This window comes from Capra hircus, chromosome 14, assembly GCF_001704415.2.
Source record: "Capra hircus breed San Clemente chromosome 14, ASM170441v1, whole genome shotgun sequence".
Lineage (NCBI taxonomy): Eukaryota > Metazoa > Chordata > Mammalia > Artiodactyla > Bovidae > Capra > Capra hircus.
This window is the reverse complement of record NC_030821.1, coordinates 15,795,243-15,811,678: the sequence shown is the minus strand read 5'-3', so window position 1 is coordinate 15,811,678 and position 16,436 is coordinate 15,795,243. Positions and strand designations below refer to the sequence as shown.

The window sequence follows — 16,436 nt, the reverse complement described above, 5'->3', positions numbered from 1 at the left end:
TTTCCTTCTCCAGGGGATCTTCCCAACCCAGGGATCAAACCCAGGTCTCCTGCATTGTAGACAGACGCTTTACCGTCTGAGCCACTAGGGAAGTAGGTGCTAAATTATCTCTGGTAAATGAGAAAATTGACGCTCAGGGGTTAAGAACACTGCCGAAGATCAGGCAAATAAACTGGGATTGAGCTCCAAGAATTTCAGTTTGAAAACCTACTGTCTTAAATCCTCTTCTTTTTACTCAAACCTTGAAGATCCTTAACTCCTGCAGTGGCACAGGCCCGTCTACCCCAGGCTCCTATTTCCGTTTTCTAGAAACTACTGAATAACTTCCCTCGGGTATTTCAAACCCAACCTGTCTAAGCAGAAATCAGCTTCCTTAACATCGCCCACCTCTCATCCTCCTTTTCTATTCTCTCTTTAAAAACAGAATCACGGACTTCCCTGGTGGCCCCAAGGGTAAGAATCCACCTGCCAACGCAGGAGACAAGGGTTCGATCCCTAGTCCGGGAAGATCGCATATGCTTCGGAGCAACCAAGACTGTGTGCCCTAGAGGTTGCGATTCACAAATAGACAGGAGCCCGTGCTCGCCGCAACTAGAGTGCCCGCATGCAGCAATGAAGACCCAACACAGGCAGAAGTAAAATAAAAATAAATAAGTATTAAAATGCAGAACTGCCATTAATAATTGGAAGTGGAAAACATTCAGGCACTATGCTAGGTGCTTTATGTGGAGTTTCTCTCATTAGTCCTCCAATAACCTAACTGAAGTAGGTGCTAAATTATCTCTGTTTGGTCAATGAGAAAACTGACACTCAGGGGTTAAGAACACTGCCGAAGATCAGGCAAATTAACTGGGATTGAGATTCAAGAATTTCAGTTTGAAAACCTACCATCTTAAATTCTCTTCTTCTTACTCAAACCTTGATTATCGTCGGGCTTCCCATCCTCCTTATTCCTTACATCCCACCAGCTGCGAGATTCTGCCCATTTCACTGCAGCATTTCTAGCCTTCTCTTCCCAAACACGCACAGGGACTAGCACTGATGGGGCTGGAGGTGGGGGCAGGTTTTTAGAGCTTAGCTGAGGCTCCAGCTGAGATTGGGTCATTTCTCCTTTTTCCTAAGTTGAGAAACTTGTGATAGAGCTGTGTTGCACGCTGGTCAAAACAGGGAAAAAGATGAATAACCTTCATGCATAAAGAAAATTCTTCTACTAACAATAACTAAAGGCAATTCCTCCTATAAAAATTGGGTTTCCTAAGCGGCACTAAAAGTTGGCAAAGAATCTGCCCGCCAATGCAGGAGACGCAAGAGATGAGGGTTCAATCCCTGGGTTGAGAAGATCCCCTGGAGAAGGAAATGGCAACCCACTCCAGTATTCTTGCCTGGAGAAATTTCATGGACAGAGAAGCCTGGCAGGCTACAGTTCATGGGGTCGCAAAGAGACAGACACGACTCGGCACGCACAGACACATACACTATTAAAAACAGTATGTGGAAATACCAGTGTGCAGAAGAGGTTCAAATGCAGAGTTAGGTAATTCATTTTACAAAATACCCATTCTAGAATCCAGTTTGAAATGGCAATCCGAAGTGGTTGTTTTAGGATTGTTGTAGAATTTGGAATAACCTTTTTTCTCCCTTTATTTTCCAAACTGTCTAACGTGGCCAGATTGCTTTTGCAAGGAGTGATAATAATGAGTGGCAATTTTCCAGAACATCTATGTATTACTCATTTAAACAGATACCACAGGCATGTGGTTAAAATTTATCTACAGAAAGGTATAGAGCAAAAATTAAGTCTCTCTCCTGTTTCTACAGTTTCCCTCCCCACAGTGGCTATTAGAACTTCCAGTTTCTTGTTTCTCTCCAATGAGCCAAGAAATTTCACAACAGATTTTAGAGTATGATTAGCGAAACTCTAGTTGAAGAAAACCTTTCAGAACACATCTAAAGCTTAAAGGAAAGTATGATTTAGTCCCACAACTGGCAGATGATTTAGCAAAAATCTCTGCGAAATCATCAAGTTTTCTTGGCATTTCATCCTCTCTACATTATTATCTTTGGGTAAGATTATGGACTGAAATAAGATCAGAATGTATTTCGAAAAGTAAAACATCAAAGGCAACGCACTTACTTCTGTTATCACATTGGGTCTAAAAAAAACACACATAAATCTGGGATTCATGGGTGAAGCTTTAATGTAGGAAGGAGTGGAGAAAGGAGGGTAAAGGGGGGAGGGGGGAGTGTGGAAAGGTCAGGAGGTGGTGCCGTGAGTCTGGTTAGAAAATACAGGCCAGATTTAGGGATCATCTGGGTCTAGTTTCAGAGTCTGGGTTTTATTCTAAGTATAACAAGAAGCCAGTGGAGGGACTTCCCTGGTGGTCCAGAGGTTAAGACTCCACACTTCTAATGGAGGGGACTTGGGTTTGATCCCTGTTTAGTAAACTAAGAGCCCAGATCCCACATGCTTCATGCCTTGAGGAGCAGTCAGGGGGAAAAAAAGCCAGTGGAGAATACTCTGTTTGAGGCTCAAAGGAATACATCACGTAAAACACCTAGAAGAGTGGCTGGCTTGTAACAGTGACTTAAAATTAGTTGCCTTACATCTACAGACCTCAACAAGAACCACATAAAGGCTCTTGGCCGGCATCAGAAAACTACCTGGTTCCAATTTTCCAGACAGGGCTATGCAGCTGCATTCCTGTCCTTTCGGTTCCAGCGGGCCTGTCAACTCTTGATCAGCTTGATATTATCCCCTTGCCTGGTTTACTTAGCATAATCCTTTTACTAATTGCCTCCAACAATTAGTAAAATTGACCAGATGCTTTGCTAAGTGCTCAGGAAGAACCTTCCAGGATTTAGGAGGGTAAATAAACCGTGCGCCCAAATAACACAAAGCAAAAAAAGAGGAAGCATGACAAGACTTCAGATAAATGAATAATGGAAGAATAATGGAAAATCAGAGCAAGTTACTACAGAAGCTTGAGGCTGAGACCGGGGTCATGGGGAGGTGCAGGGGACACAGGAGCATTAGGACAGGGACTGGAAAAATGAGAAGGTTCTGGAACCCAAGAGAACAATTTTGGAAATTCTCCAGTGGTCCCAGTGGTTAGAACTAGGTGCTTTCATTGCTAGGGCCTAGGTTCAATCCCTGGTTGGGGAACTAAGACCTTGCAAGCTGCATGGAGAGGCCAAAAAAAAAAAAGAGAGAGAGAACAACTTAAAGAGTGAGGCTGGCAGAACAGGGGCTTGTGCTGAGACTAGCAAGCAGCTGGATTCGGTTAGAACACACTAGACAAAAGAACGTGCGAGGGGCTGAGACCAGAAAGGCAGGCTGCCGGGCTGGCGGGTCCTCAAACCAAGCAAAGAATGTGGGGCTGTGTCCAAACAGTTCATGAGGAAACTTTCAAGGTTTCTGAGGCAGGATATGACGTGATCTGAGCTGCTGTGAAGAGGATCGAGCTGGGAGCGGCTGGGGGGCTAAACTGGTGGCCAGAAAGCAACCCGGAAGGCCCTCAACACTCTGGCTGAGCTGCAGTGAGGGTCTGATCCACTTCACCCCGGTTCTCATGACAGCCCTGTCACACGTGTCATCTTAGGCATCGGTTTGGGAGGTTAAGTGACTTCTGTCTTAGGTCCTGTGTTTGGAAGAGCCAAGGCCTTCCCATGTGGAGGCGAAATTACTAGAGAGATAGGAACTGACGAGCTGCAAAGATAAAAAAGAAGCAGAAAAACAGACTGAAATTCCAATCTGGGGTGACAAAATCTAGTCATCATCAGAAATAAGGACTATGACAAAGTTGATGTTAGGTGGGGAAAGTACTGCGTATGTGCACGGCTCAGTCATGTCCAACGCCCGTGACCCCATGGACGGTGGCCTGCCAGGCTCCCCTGTCCGTGGGATTCCCCAGGCAAGAACACTGGAGCGCGTTGCCATTTCCTCCTGCAGGAGATCTTCCTGGCCCTGGGACTGAACCCACGTCTCCTGCATTGGCAGGCGGATTCTTTACCACAGAGCCACACCTGGGCAGCCCACAGCACTTGCAGGCTGCCGGGATTATTGGGGTTATCGTGTGTTGGCTCAGCCACGTGTCCTCAAAGCCTTTTTATTCCCTCTTTGGCCCTCGGGCAGACCTCTGGGTGTGTCTGCCTGACCCACTTTTGGTGGCCTGACTTGCAGTCCTGAGAGCTGTCGCCCTCTGAACGAGTCACCTCCTTCCCCATGTCCTAGTTCTGGCTCCCGCTTATGTGTGTTCTTGCTCCCGAGCGGGTCCCAGGTCCTATGCGGGCTGTGCTCGGCTGCTGCAGTCACCGTCATCCTCTCGCCCTGTCCCCTCTGGCCCTTCTCCCTTCTCGGACACACTCCTGGGGCCAAGGCTCCCTTCCAGCTGCCCTTGCTCTTCCAGAATCCAGAGAAAGCAGACAGATAATACTAAGATGTAACGGCAAGGTCATTACACATCACCAAAGACTCACCACTGCGCCCTTTTAATCCCAGAGCGAAACCTTCGTAACAGAAGGTCTGTGTGCTACCGCACGTTCACCAGGTTATTCTATGAAACCTCAGGTGTTGGATGGGAATCTGAGACACCTCGCAGGACGTGAACGCAGTAGGCTGACAGGGAGACCCATGAGGACCTAGGTCTGTGTGAAGGGGAGACCGGGGTGTGTATGCAGAACTAGCCGCGGCAGATGTTAAACACGGGCGGATGGAAAAGGTCAAATACAAGTCAAAGCCCCCAAGAGCACTGGGAAAGAAGCACTTCCCAAAAGAGAACACAGCAATCACCCAGTCATCCATTCTGACCAAGAATGAACCGTCACGACCAAATGAGAACCAAGAAGACGGTAGGACTTGCCAGGAGCCAATTATGTAACGGCCATAGCTGATCAAAACGTAAACCAAAGAGAGGTAGTATTTATGTTCCTGTTCGGTTCATGTTCACCAGCCTTTGAGCTTTCTTTGTCTGGTTTGGGAGGTCATGTACAAGCTGTTCCTGTTCTATTTACCAAGTGTTCCTGTGGTGTCACATATTTTTCCCCTTGTTCTTGACAATGATTACTTCCACATGCAAATAAATTCAACGTCTGTCCAATTACTAAGGTGGTGTCAGGCCCTTGTATGTTCTCTGGGGATCCAAAGTGCTCTTCACCCTTCAATCATACCAGACCCTAAATGAACAGTGGACTTGCAGCTTGAATCGAAACAACCGAAAAGGTAAAATGCAATTATCACTTTTTAAAAGACTCAATAAAAGAAACTGAAGAACACTCAAACCCACTGAATGATAATTACACAATCAGAACTCGGCACAGAAAGTTGCGTCCAAAAATGACCACTGCAGACTGATTTATAGTAATGAAAATTTTAAACAGAATTAGAATAATTAAATAAGATTACAACCAAATAAGAGAATGCTACACAAGCATTTAAAGTCATATTAAAAAATATTAACGACAAGAACATGTTCACACTATGTTAACTGAGTACCACAGTGTAAAATTTATTCCAGTTTATTATTTATGTTCACAGGCATAAATCACAGAGTAAAAACACTAAGACATACAATGTTATAAACCATGTGGTAGTTCTGCTGCTGCCGTTTACCTTTCATTATCACTGTACCTTTTCTTGTATTCTTCAGAGTATCTAATAAGACCATAGTTGCTTTTATAATCAGGAAAAAATATTTCAAGCTTCAAAAAGATTCTTAATCTAAAACATATTCTAAAATATTAGTATTACACCTCACTCTCTAAAAAAAGACAACTACTAGTAAGAAGATGGCCAATAACAAGCAAATCTGGCCACGCATTCAAGCTAAAACTGGGAAATAGGGAACTCCCTGGCAGTCCAGTGGTTAGGATTCTGGGCTTTCACTGCTGGAAGCCCAAGTTCGATCGTTGGTGGGGGAACTAACATTCCACAAGTCATGCAGCACAAACCACCTCCCCGCCCCCCACAAAAAAAAACCCACCTGGAAATAGGCAAGTCAGAGGAGAAAAAAAGAGTCAGAGTGAAAACACTAAGGACAATTAAGAGATCCGCCACTTTCAGTATTGGTGTCTGACTCTTGTGACCCCAAGGAATGCTGAACTATGTTATACAAACTAATCTCACTGAGGACAACTAGAAAATTTAAACAAAAACACCTGTGAGAAGCTATTAGCTAGCAAGGCAGTGAGGAACCAATGGGCCAACATTCAGGAGAAGGCAGAAATACTCCTGAGGGCAATTTGTTGATTCCAGCAAAGAGGGAGGAGAACAAAGACCCTGAGGGCACCCTGACAGCTAGGCCACAGAGTGAAGATCTGGAGGAGAGGGACGCTGGTGGGGCTGGAGGGCAGAAGCTCCCAGGGCTTCGCTGTCAGATCGGGAAGGGGCTGCAGGAAGACGCACTTCATTCCTGGGGACAGGGCAGGGACACCGCCCAGCTTTGCCTCATCGGCATCTGAGACTGGATGGAGGGGACCGCCAGTTGCCTGTAAGAATCTATCAAAACTCTTCAGTTCAGTTCAGTCGCTCAGTCGTGTCCGACTCTTTGCGACCCCATGAATCGCAGCACACCAGGCCTCCCTGCCCATCACCAACTCCTGGAGTTCACTCAGATTCATGTCCATCAAGTCCGTGATGCCATCCAGCCATCTCATCCTCAGTCGTCCCCTTCTCCTCCTGCCCCTAGTCCCTCCCAGCATCAAAGTCTTTTCCAATGAGTCAACTCTTCGCATGAGGTGGCCAAAGTACTGGAGTTTCAGCTTTAGCATCATTCCTTCCAAAGAAATCCCAGGGCTGATCTCCTTCAGAATGGACTGGTTGGATCTCCTTGCAGTCCAAGGGACTCTCAAGGGTCTTCTCCAACACCACAGTTCAAAAGCATCAATTCTTCGGTGCTCAGCCTTCTTCACAGTCCAACTCTCACATCCATACATGACCACTGGAAAAACCATAGCCTTGACTAGACGGACCTTAGTTGGCAAAGTAATGTCTCTGCTTTTGAATATGCTATCTAGGTTGATCATAACTTTTCTTCCAGGGAGTAAGCGTCTTAGTGGGGAAAAAATGCCGTCCCACACGTCGAATAACTTCTTCAGTTTTTGAAATACAACATCCAAAATACAAGAAACAGGAGAAGACAGGAATGCTAACAGTAAGGACCAGCAGAAACAACAGACAGCAGAACAGACCATAGGTGCGGCTCTAGATGCTGAAGTTCATGGGCTCCCCATAAAAAGTGTCTACACTTATAATATTCAAAGAGATTTATAAAGAAAAAACAGAATGAGAATTTTGGCACAGTACTTGAATCACAAAAGGCGGGGCAGCGTGGGGGGGGTATGAGAGATTTTTTTTTTTAAGAATAGAAACTCTAGAATGAAAAATACGATAGCCAAATAAAGAACTTAGTGAATGGGTTTAAGAGGGTTACAAACAAACAAACAAACAAACAAACAAAAAAATGAGCTGGATAAAACAGAACATATTCAGACAGCTGGCTGTAATAAAAACAAAAGCAGCTAGAAGACAATGGAGTTACATCTCCAAAATGTCAGGGAGGAAAGGACCACCTTACAAGCTTAAAAACAACAATCTTTCAAGGATGAAAACAAAACTAAGATACCTTCCAAAACCAAAGGAACCTGTCATCAGCAGCTGAGCGGTAAAGAAAGCATTAAAGGGTATTCTTTGGACAAAAAAAAGAATGATATCAGATGGAAGGCAGAAGATGGACCAAAAAGTTAAGAATAAAACTGATACTTATGTTGGCAATTGTGAATACTGATAACAAATAATAACAATAATGACCACAAAATATAAACAATCCATAATAATAGCATATAGATCAAGAGGGCATAACTGGAACTGAACTGACTGCAGGTCCTTGTATTGTCCAGGGAGAGAACTGTACCAATTAATGTGAGAATCTTTAAAAGTCAAGGATACATGTCGTCACCTCTAGGGTAACCTTTTGAAGAAGTCACAGGTGGGTGGTAGATACACCAAGTGTTTGCTCAGTTGATAACCAAGACGTTTATATTCTGTGCACTTTTTCTGTGTGTGCAATATTTACAGTAAAATGGCTAAAGTTTTAAAAATATAAATTATAATCTGATAATACTGTTTTTGGACAGCTGCCTAATTTTTTTATCTTCTAAAAACTATCAATGGCAGATGTGCCTTTCACTTGAGTGCAATTTCGATAGGAAAACTGAAATTAAGTTTGACTGAAAAAGAGTAATTGTGGCTCATGGGCTTAGTTGCTCCGCGGCATGTGGGATCCTCCCAGACCAGGGATCAAACCCATGTCCCCTGCATTGGCAGGTGGATTCTCATCCACTGGACCATCAGAAAGTCCCAAGTTTGGACCTTTTAATTGAAGTTTACTTAATGTTAGAATTCTGACACAAATGTGCTTTTTATTCAAGTAAGACCCTGTCTACGTGGTCCTGTTCTGACAGTGAAATAAATTTCTGACACTTAACTATTTCAACTCAAACACAATACATGCTGGGGGAAATTTAATTCACCATAAAATCCTAGTAGTCCAGGATATAAACAAACATCAGCAACCAAATAAAATGTAGAATAAATGTTGTAACATTAACTCATCCAACTGAATTGTTCAAAAATTAGCTATTAGGCAACAAATATATGCCAAGCACTAGGCTAACATCAATACATATTAATCCCCCCTCAAGCTAGTCTGCTGTCTAGTAGGGAGGACAGTCAAATAAACTGGCTGTTCCATTTAGCGTAAAAAGGAATTTTGCTACGCTTGTGGCTGGGGAGAAGAGGGAGGCAACGGAAAGCCTTTGTAGGAAGAGGACCTTCTACACACGAGAAAGTCGGAGACTCAGAGATCTCGAGAGACCAAGATTACAGCATAAATGAATAATTTTAGGGAATCAGGCCAAGTGACAGAGAACTAAATGTTAAGAGAAAGTTCAAGGAAACAGAAAGGTAAAAACGAGCAGCCCTTGGCAGTCCTTTGAGTTGGATCGTAAGTAAAGCCGGTGTTTTCAATATGGAAGCTATAAATCCCTGGTTTATACAGTGTGCGTGGAGGACAAAGTTTAAGCAGTCAGGTTGACACTGTATCTTTCCTTAGAGCTCCACTTCAGTAGGCAAATTTTAAAAGTGCATTACACAGATTCTCCCTCCGCCCACCTCCCAAATTCAATGCAGGCCTTCTGATTCACTTTGCAGCCTAGTGCCATCCTTTCCATACACCTTCCGCATGGGTGATGGGTTAAATCAAGAAACCACCACCACTACACCTTCCACCTGTCACTGAAGCAGTTTTGCCTGCCCTAAGTGGTGTGATCAACGCTACAACCACTCCACCGACGGGGACTCTCAGGATTCTTGGGAACCCTGCAGGGAGCTGTGACCTTTTCAGCTGAGACTCAGTCATGGGTCCTTTGTCCAGTAACCCAGGATCCACCCAAGAAGCCACCACAACCGGTTCCCAAGGCCTGGCGCCTCTGTTAACCAATCCACTGGCAGCAGGCTCGGAATTCTTTTCAAGGGAGTGTTCCAGTGAGGCGCTCTCATGTGAGCTGAGGCTGGCAAGCAGAGGCAGACAGACTTGCAACTCCCATTTCCCTGAATGGACTTGGTCGGGTTCTGATCTTCATGCTTGGGCTGAGTCACCACTATATTCTCTTGGAATGATAAGGAAGATGTCTGGACAGTGGACAGAAGGCAAAGGATAGTCCTCAGGCAGAAGCCAGAAAGAAGGCTGTCCAAAGAGCCACTGGGAGACCTGGGAGGCAGGTGTGGACAAAAGAACAACTGTGTTCCCCCCGTGCCCTAAAGAACGTTCTGGATCTCTGAATATAAAGAGATAGGCCAAGCCAGAGCCTAGTTTATAATGTCCATAAAGAAGGATCAAGCACCAGAAGGTTTAGAAGGCCAGCATCCGGAAAAGAGGAGAAAATATAAAGTGCAAAAATGGCTAATTTTTTTAGGGCCGCAACCCTGGTGCTCTTTGCGTTCTGAGACACTCTATATATTAAATCTGTTAGTCCCTATTTGCAACCATCCTATTCCAACAACTTGGATTATTATTAAAAAGAAAAAAAAAGAAACATGCTTTGAAAGACTATTTAAAGTGATTACTACTCCCTGCTTAGCTTCAAAATAATACTTTATTCCCACAGCTATTTACCAAAGACAAAACTGAAACTCATAAAACAGAATGTCTTTACTAGTGAAAGGGAAGAAGCAATAGCAGATAACCACTGGAATACAAATTTTGCTTTCCATTCAAGAACAGTGTTGCTATTTGTACTTTAGAGTTAAACTTTTTCTTACAAAATAGCAATACATTTAAATCACCTAAAAAGAAATCCAAAACTTGAAATTAAAGACCAAAAAATACACTTCTAGTTTGTACACATACTTTGAAATTTAGAATAAAAAGCTGCTAATGTATAATTTGATAGCTAAGTTTTTAAAAAATTTTAATTGTCAAATTAAAATAAAATCCAATGATACAGTCTAACTACTCATAGAAAAAGAAATGCTTTGCAATCATAATGCTGAATTGTTAAATAATGCTTTTCTCCTTTCCGTACATAAAATGCATACCATAAATATTCATTACTATGAATCTAGATAATGAAGCATTCTTGAAAGTGATATTAATATCTGACATCGTTACTTTTAGTTAAAAGAAAATAGCATTAGATTACTTCAAAAGTAAACAGCTTCTGAAGATCACCATTCTAAGCTATTCCTCAAAGTAAACTAACGAAAAAATTACCCAGTAAATTATTAACTGTCACTAATATAAATATCTTTTAAGATTCTATTCCTGTTTACATACTTACTTTAGAACAAACAGATTATCTAAGAAACTTCATTTTAGTTTCTAAGAGCTGTGAAAGAGAAAAAAAATAAGGCAAAGAAATATTCTCAGGTAAATAACAAGAATTGAAGAAAGCACCTACTGAAATCTTACTAACTTAAACTTTAAAAAAATTTTTTACTGGAGTATAGCTGATTGACAGTGTTATGTTACTTTCTGCTATACAGCAAAGTGAGTCAGCGATACATATATATATATATCTCTCTCTCTCTCCGCTCTTTCAAAAAAAATTTCCCCATATAGGTCATTACAGATTACTGAATGGAGTTCCCTGTGCTATACAGTAGCTCCTTATTATCTATTTTATAAATAATAGTGTGTGTATGTTAAACCCAATCTCCCATTTATCTCTGCCCAACCCCAATCTTTTAAACATTTTCACAAAGGTGCTATGATCTTTCTGCTACTAAAACCTATTTGAAGGAATAAAAACAGTCAAGTTTTGACTACACAAGCATGATTCTGAGAAAAGAAAATTAGCACCAGAAATGTATGAGTCCACAAACCACTGCTATCAAAAGTGTGGTCTGTATCACTGAGTCACTTTGCTGCACAGCAGAAATGAACACAAAGCTGTAAATCAACTGTACTTCAGTAAAAAAAAAAAGAGAGAGAGAGAGAGAAGTGTTGTCAGCAAAATGAAGTTTCAGCATCATCCCACATGTGTTACTAATGTAGAACCACAGGACCAACCTCAGACCTAATGAATCAGAAGTAAAGGTCAAGGGACTTCCCTGGTGGTCCAGTGGTTAAGAATCTGCCTACCAGCGCAGGGGTGACAGGTTCAACTCCTGGTCAGGGAACTAAGATCCCCACATACCATGGGACCACTAAGCCCATGCGTGCTCCCACTACAGAGCCAGCACCACAACTAGAGAAAAGCCCTCACTCTGCAGCAAAAGATCCTGCATGCAGCAATGAAGATCCCACAGGCCACAACTAAGACCCTACCTAGCGAAATAAGTATTTTTGTAAAAAGGAAGGGAAAAAAAAAAAAAATGTCAACAAGACTGACAGCTGACCTCTTAGCAGCAAAGCATAACTCTACAGAGACAGTGGATGGAGAGCTTCAACGTGTTAAGAGACAGCAACTGTCAACCAAGGATTGCTTCCCCAATGGCTCAGAGGGTAAAGAATCAAGTCTGCAAAGCAGGAGACCCAGGAGACTGGGGTTTGATCCCTGGGTTGAGAAGATTCCCCTGGAGGAGGAAAGGGTGACCCCACTCCAGTATTCTTGCCTGAAAAATCCCATGGACAGAGGAGCCACAGTCCTGTGGTGGGCCACAGTCCCAAGGGTCACAAAGAGTTGGACACGACTGAACGGCCAAGCACAGACACAAGCAGTGAGATATCTTTCAAGAACTTGAGCCAAATAAAGACATTTTCAAAGAATAACAGTTTGCCATCAACATATCTTCCTCACTGGGACCTCCCTGGCAGTCCAGTGGCTAAGACTCCGTACCCCCAATGCAGGGGGCTCTGATTCAATCCCTGGTCAAGGAACTAGGTCCCACATGCCTCAACCGAGGACTCACAGCCACAAGTAAGACCTGGCACAGCAAAACAAACAAACAAATAAAACAGACCCTCACTAAAGGAGATGTTTAAACACGTACATCAGACAGAAGGATAGTGATAGCGAACAGCTGGTCGAGAAAATGATGGGTCATGTACTTTCCACGTGCGGAGTTTAGAATGTCCATTTTTTAAATAAATATTATAGTAATTGCAAAAAGAGAAAATGATGGACAGATGTGTAAATATGTGGCTAACTCTAAGCAAACACGGACTGTATAGGTCAGTGTCTTGGGGAAGCTTTAAAAAGAAAAGACACTAAAATAAAAGAAATGATGAGTTAAAGGACGGATACTGTTCAAAAGAAAGGCAAAGATACTATTAAGTCTAGACTTCTGTTAAGTACATATACTAAATTTCTTGAATGAACCACTACGGCCATAGAAGCAAAAAAAAAAAACAGGAGATAGGCAAAAACTGCTTACCACAATTATGTTCCAATATTTGTGATGACTAATTAATACACATTTATTACCGGCAATTTCCCCTTACTAGACCCTAGATTCCATGTTGGCAAGGACGGGGTCTATTCTGAATCATACTGTATTGCCAGCAGCTCACACAGTTCCTAACACATGAAATGAAGGGGAAAAAATAACCAGATACACATCAACACTCCTTCTAGGCTTATTATTTTCTACAATTATTTTGAGATGGGAAGAAGGAAACGGCAACCCACTCCAGTACTCTTGCCTGGAAAATTTCATGGACAGAAGAGCCTGGTGGGCTACAGTTCAAGGGGTCACAAAGTCAGACACGACTGAGTGACTTCACTTTCACTTTATTTGAGGTGGGAAACCCTTATCCATAAGCACAAGTTATGGCTTCCTGACCCACCAGCTAGCTGCATCTGATGTCTTACACAGATGACAACAGGTGCTTTCATACTGAAAATGCTATCATGTGCTCTCATTTTATCTTTAAATAAAGTTTTGACAAGCAATTAAAAACTCCACTGGTGCAGCAGACCTTAGGAAAGATATATTTGCACTTGAATACTACCAGGTTTTATCGGTGGTTGCAACCATTTTATGACTTACTTAAACTGCTTTGTGATACTTTTGAACGATTATTTGCAACTATTTATTGTTAGAATTATTAACTGGACTGTAGCCCACCAGACCCCTCTGTCCATGGAATTCTCCAGGCAAGAATACTGGAGCAGATGGCCATTTCCATCTTCAGGGGAACTTCCTGATCCACTAATCGAACCCAGGTCTCCAACACTGCAGGCAGATTCTTGCCCATCTGAGCCACCAGGAAAGCGCATACGGTACTGGTTTGTACTGGAATTAAAGCCTCCGATCATTAGTACCAGTTGCCCAACAGGCAGCAGGATCGCAGCAATAAGGCTACTGTTAGGTGTCATGTCAGATTAGCAGATGCCCCTGGAATCTGTTCTCCCCTTCCATCACAGTAACAGGGGTATCTGGATATGTAAATCCCCAGCTGAAGATACCATCTCCCTGCCTACCATGCAGCTAAGTCCTCTGTCTTGTTTTGGGCTACTGGGATAAGAGTGTTTCACAGAATCCACATCTTGGTGAAAGGGTTAACAGGCATAGGCTACAAGTGTCAGACATTTTTAACTCTTTTAAGCGGCAGGAGGAAACAAACAAGCGATATTTTTTCCTTCTCTATACAAATTTAAAAGGAGGTTTCTCTTAAAATACTGTGTTGCCATAATGACACCTGGTTTCACCTGAAGTTAACTATTCCCAAACCTTGAGTTAACCAATGCATTTTTCTTATGGAAATGTTTGTCTTAAGCTATGTTAATGTACTATGCATTCACCCCCACCCCGTCTTCAAATCGGTTCCGCCTAATGGCTCAGAACCTACTTGACAAACCAGTATGTTAGACTCAGACATTGTTCCCCTAATCTATATAAATGAAACTATTTGTATGGTAATCTGCCCTTTTACAACATTCAAGTCAATCGTTTCATGGCCCAGGATGAATCATCTGGTGCCAAGATTATCACAAAATACATCTTATGGATGAGGGGCCTAACTTCCAGCTGAAGACTAGCAGGGGGGTACTCTTTCTGCCCTCTTCTGATGCCTATGTCAGAAGCTTTCTCTATCTCCTTTATACTTTAATAAAACTTTATTACACAAAAGCTCTGAGCAATCAAGCCTTGTCTCTGGCCCCAGATTGAATTCTTCTCCGGAGGCCAAGAGTCTTTTCGTTCAGCAACAACCTTTCATTGGTGTAAAACTCACGCTAACCACTTTGTTACGTTCAGTTCAGTTGCTCAATCATGTCTGACTCTTTGCGACCCCATGGACTGCAGCACGTCAGGCTTCCCTGTCCATCGCCAACTTCCGGAGTATACTCAAACTCATGTCCATTGAGTCGGTGATGCCATCCAACCATCTCATCCTCTGTCGCCCCCTTCTCCTCCTACCTTCAATCTTTCCCAGCATCAGGGTCTTTTCAAATGAGTCAGCTGTTCGCATCAGGTGGCCAAAGTATTGGAGTTTCAGCTTCACCATCAGTCATTCCAATAAATATTCAGGACTTTTTACGTTACGTTAAAATGTATCTATAGTGGGACCCAGAGAAAGTGATATTAACAAACACTTTATTTCTTGGTCGGCTTGCCTTTAAAATGTTCAGGATGAACATCCATCACGGGACACAGGTACTATCTTTGGTCCGGGGAAGAGCCCACAGGTTGAGGGACAGCTAAGTTTATGAGCCACAGCTCCTGAGCCAATGCACCTCAGCTACTGAAGCCAGCGCGCCCTGGAGCCTGAGCTCCGTAACTACAGAAGCAATGAGAAGCCCACAGACCACAACTAGAGAAAGCCACGTGCAGCAGTGAAGACCCAGTACAGCCATAAATAATAAATAAAGATAATTTTTGAAGCTTTTTCTAAAAGGTAGTAAATACCACTGAAATCTTCAGCAGACAGTATTTCATAAAACTTCCCTTAATCCTTTTTTATTTGTGGGTGGGGAGGCTTCTATTTTTTTTTAAAGGGACTCATTAGACATATCTCTCGAAAACCCAGTATCCATTTCTGTCCCAAATCTGCTCTATTCCTGAATTCAGATGGAGAGAATCAGGATGGCCAAGACAGACTTGTATCATTAACTAACCAATGAGAGTTCCCATTCATATAACTTGCATCATGAGCAAATGAGAAACTTCTGGTGAGAAGACCTGGCAGAGCAGCATCTCCCATCTGAAAGGCTGTCCACACCCTGCCTTGTCACCGGGGCCATCTAAAATAGCTGGCCCTTTCCATCTTCCTTAAAAACTGCTTTCACCCTCTCACCCCTGTTAATTCTTCAGTGCCTCTCACTATCTACAGAATAAAATCCATACTCCTTACTTTGGAATTTCAGTCTTTTACAATCTAATATAGTCAGGAAAACACCAGGTAATAAGACTTACCGACGTATTACGAGTTAGTCCCTATTTTGCCCTGGACTTATGGACCAAGGTATAGAATCTGACAGCTGGAAATAAACTATTCATCTAAAGGGAGCATATCATCACCTATCGAGCCTGACCCCAGGGATGCTTTGAGGTCTAAACAGGAACAAATGTGAAAGTCCACTGAAAACCCTCTATCAATCACTCTACAAATGCAAGATGTCGGCTTTACTGTCCAGTATTACTATCCAGACAGAAATCAATAGTTATTGCACCAGGACTTCTAAGGATACAAAAAGAACCCACCAGGCTTGGGTACACAAGCAAGCTGTGACTTTCAAAGTGAACTAGTTGCTTATTTGACAGGCCAGGTCATAAAGCCAATGAGACCAGCTACTCTGAGCTCTTTCATCCTTTATAATCTGATATATGGCCAACTCCCCAAAGAATAGCGTCTGGCACAAAGAGGTATTCAGTATGTACTTGCTGAAGACTAACCTAAAATACACTTCAAAAATGATGAAAAGGATGGTATGCACAAAGGGGGACCCATTCTAGGTGTCAATGACAGATTCTTCCATCTATCAGCACCACTTTTTAA

General features: G+C 42.8%; 1 protein-coding gene across 1 annotated transcript in view; it reads right to left on the bottom strand.

The window, feature by feature from the left end:
- Nucleotides 1–16,436, bottom strand: part of LAPTM4B (lysosomal protein transmembrane 4 beta) — a 66,169-nt gene that overhangs the window by 42,978 nt on the left and 6,755 nt on the right. The gene's annotated exons all lie outside the window — the stretch shown is intronic.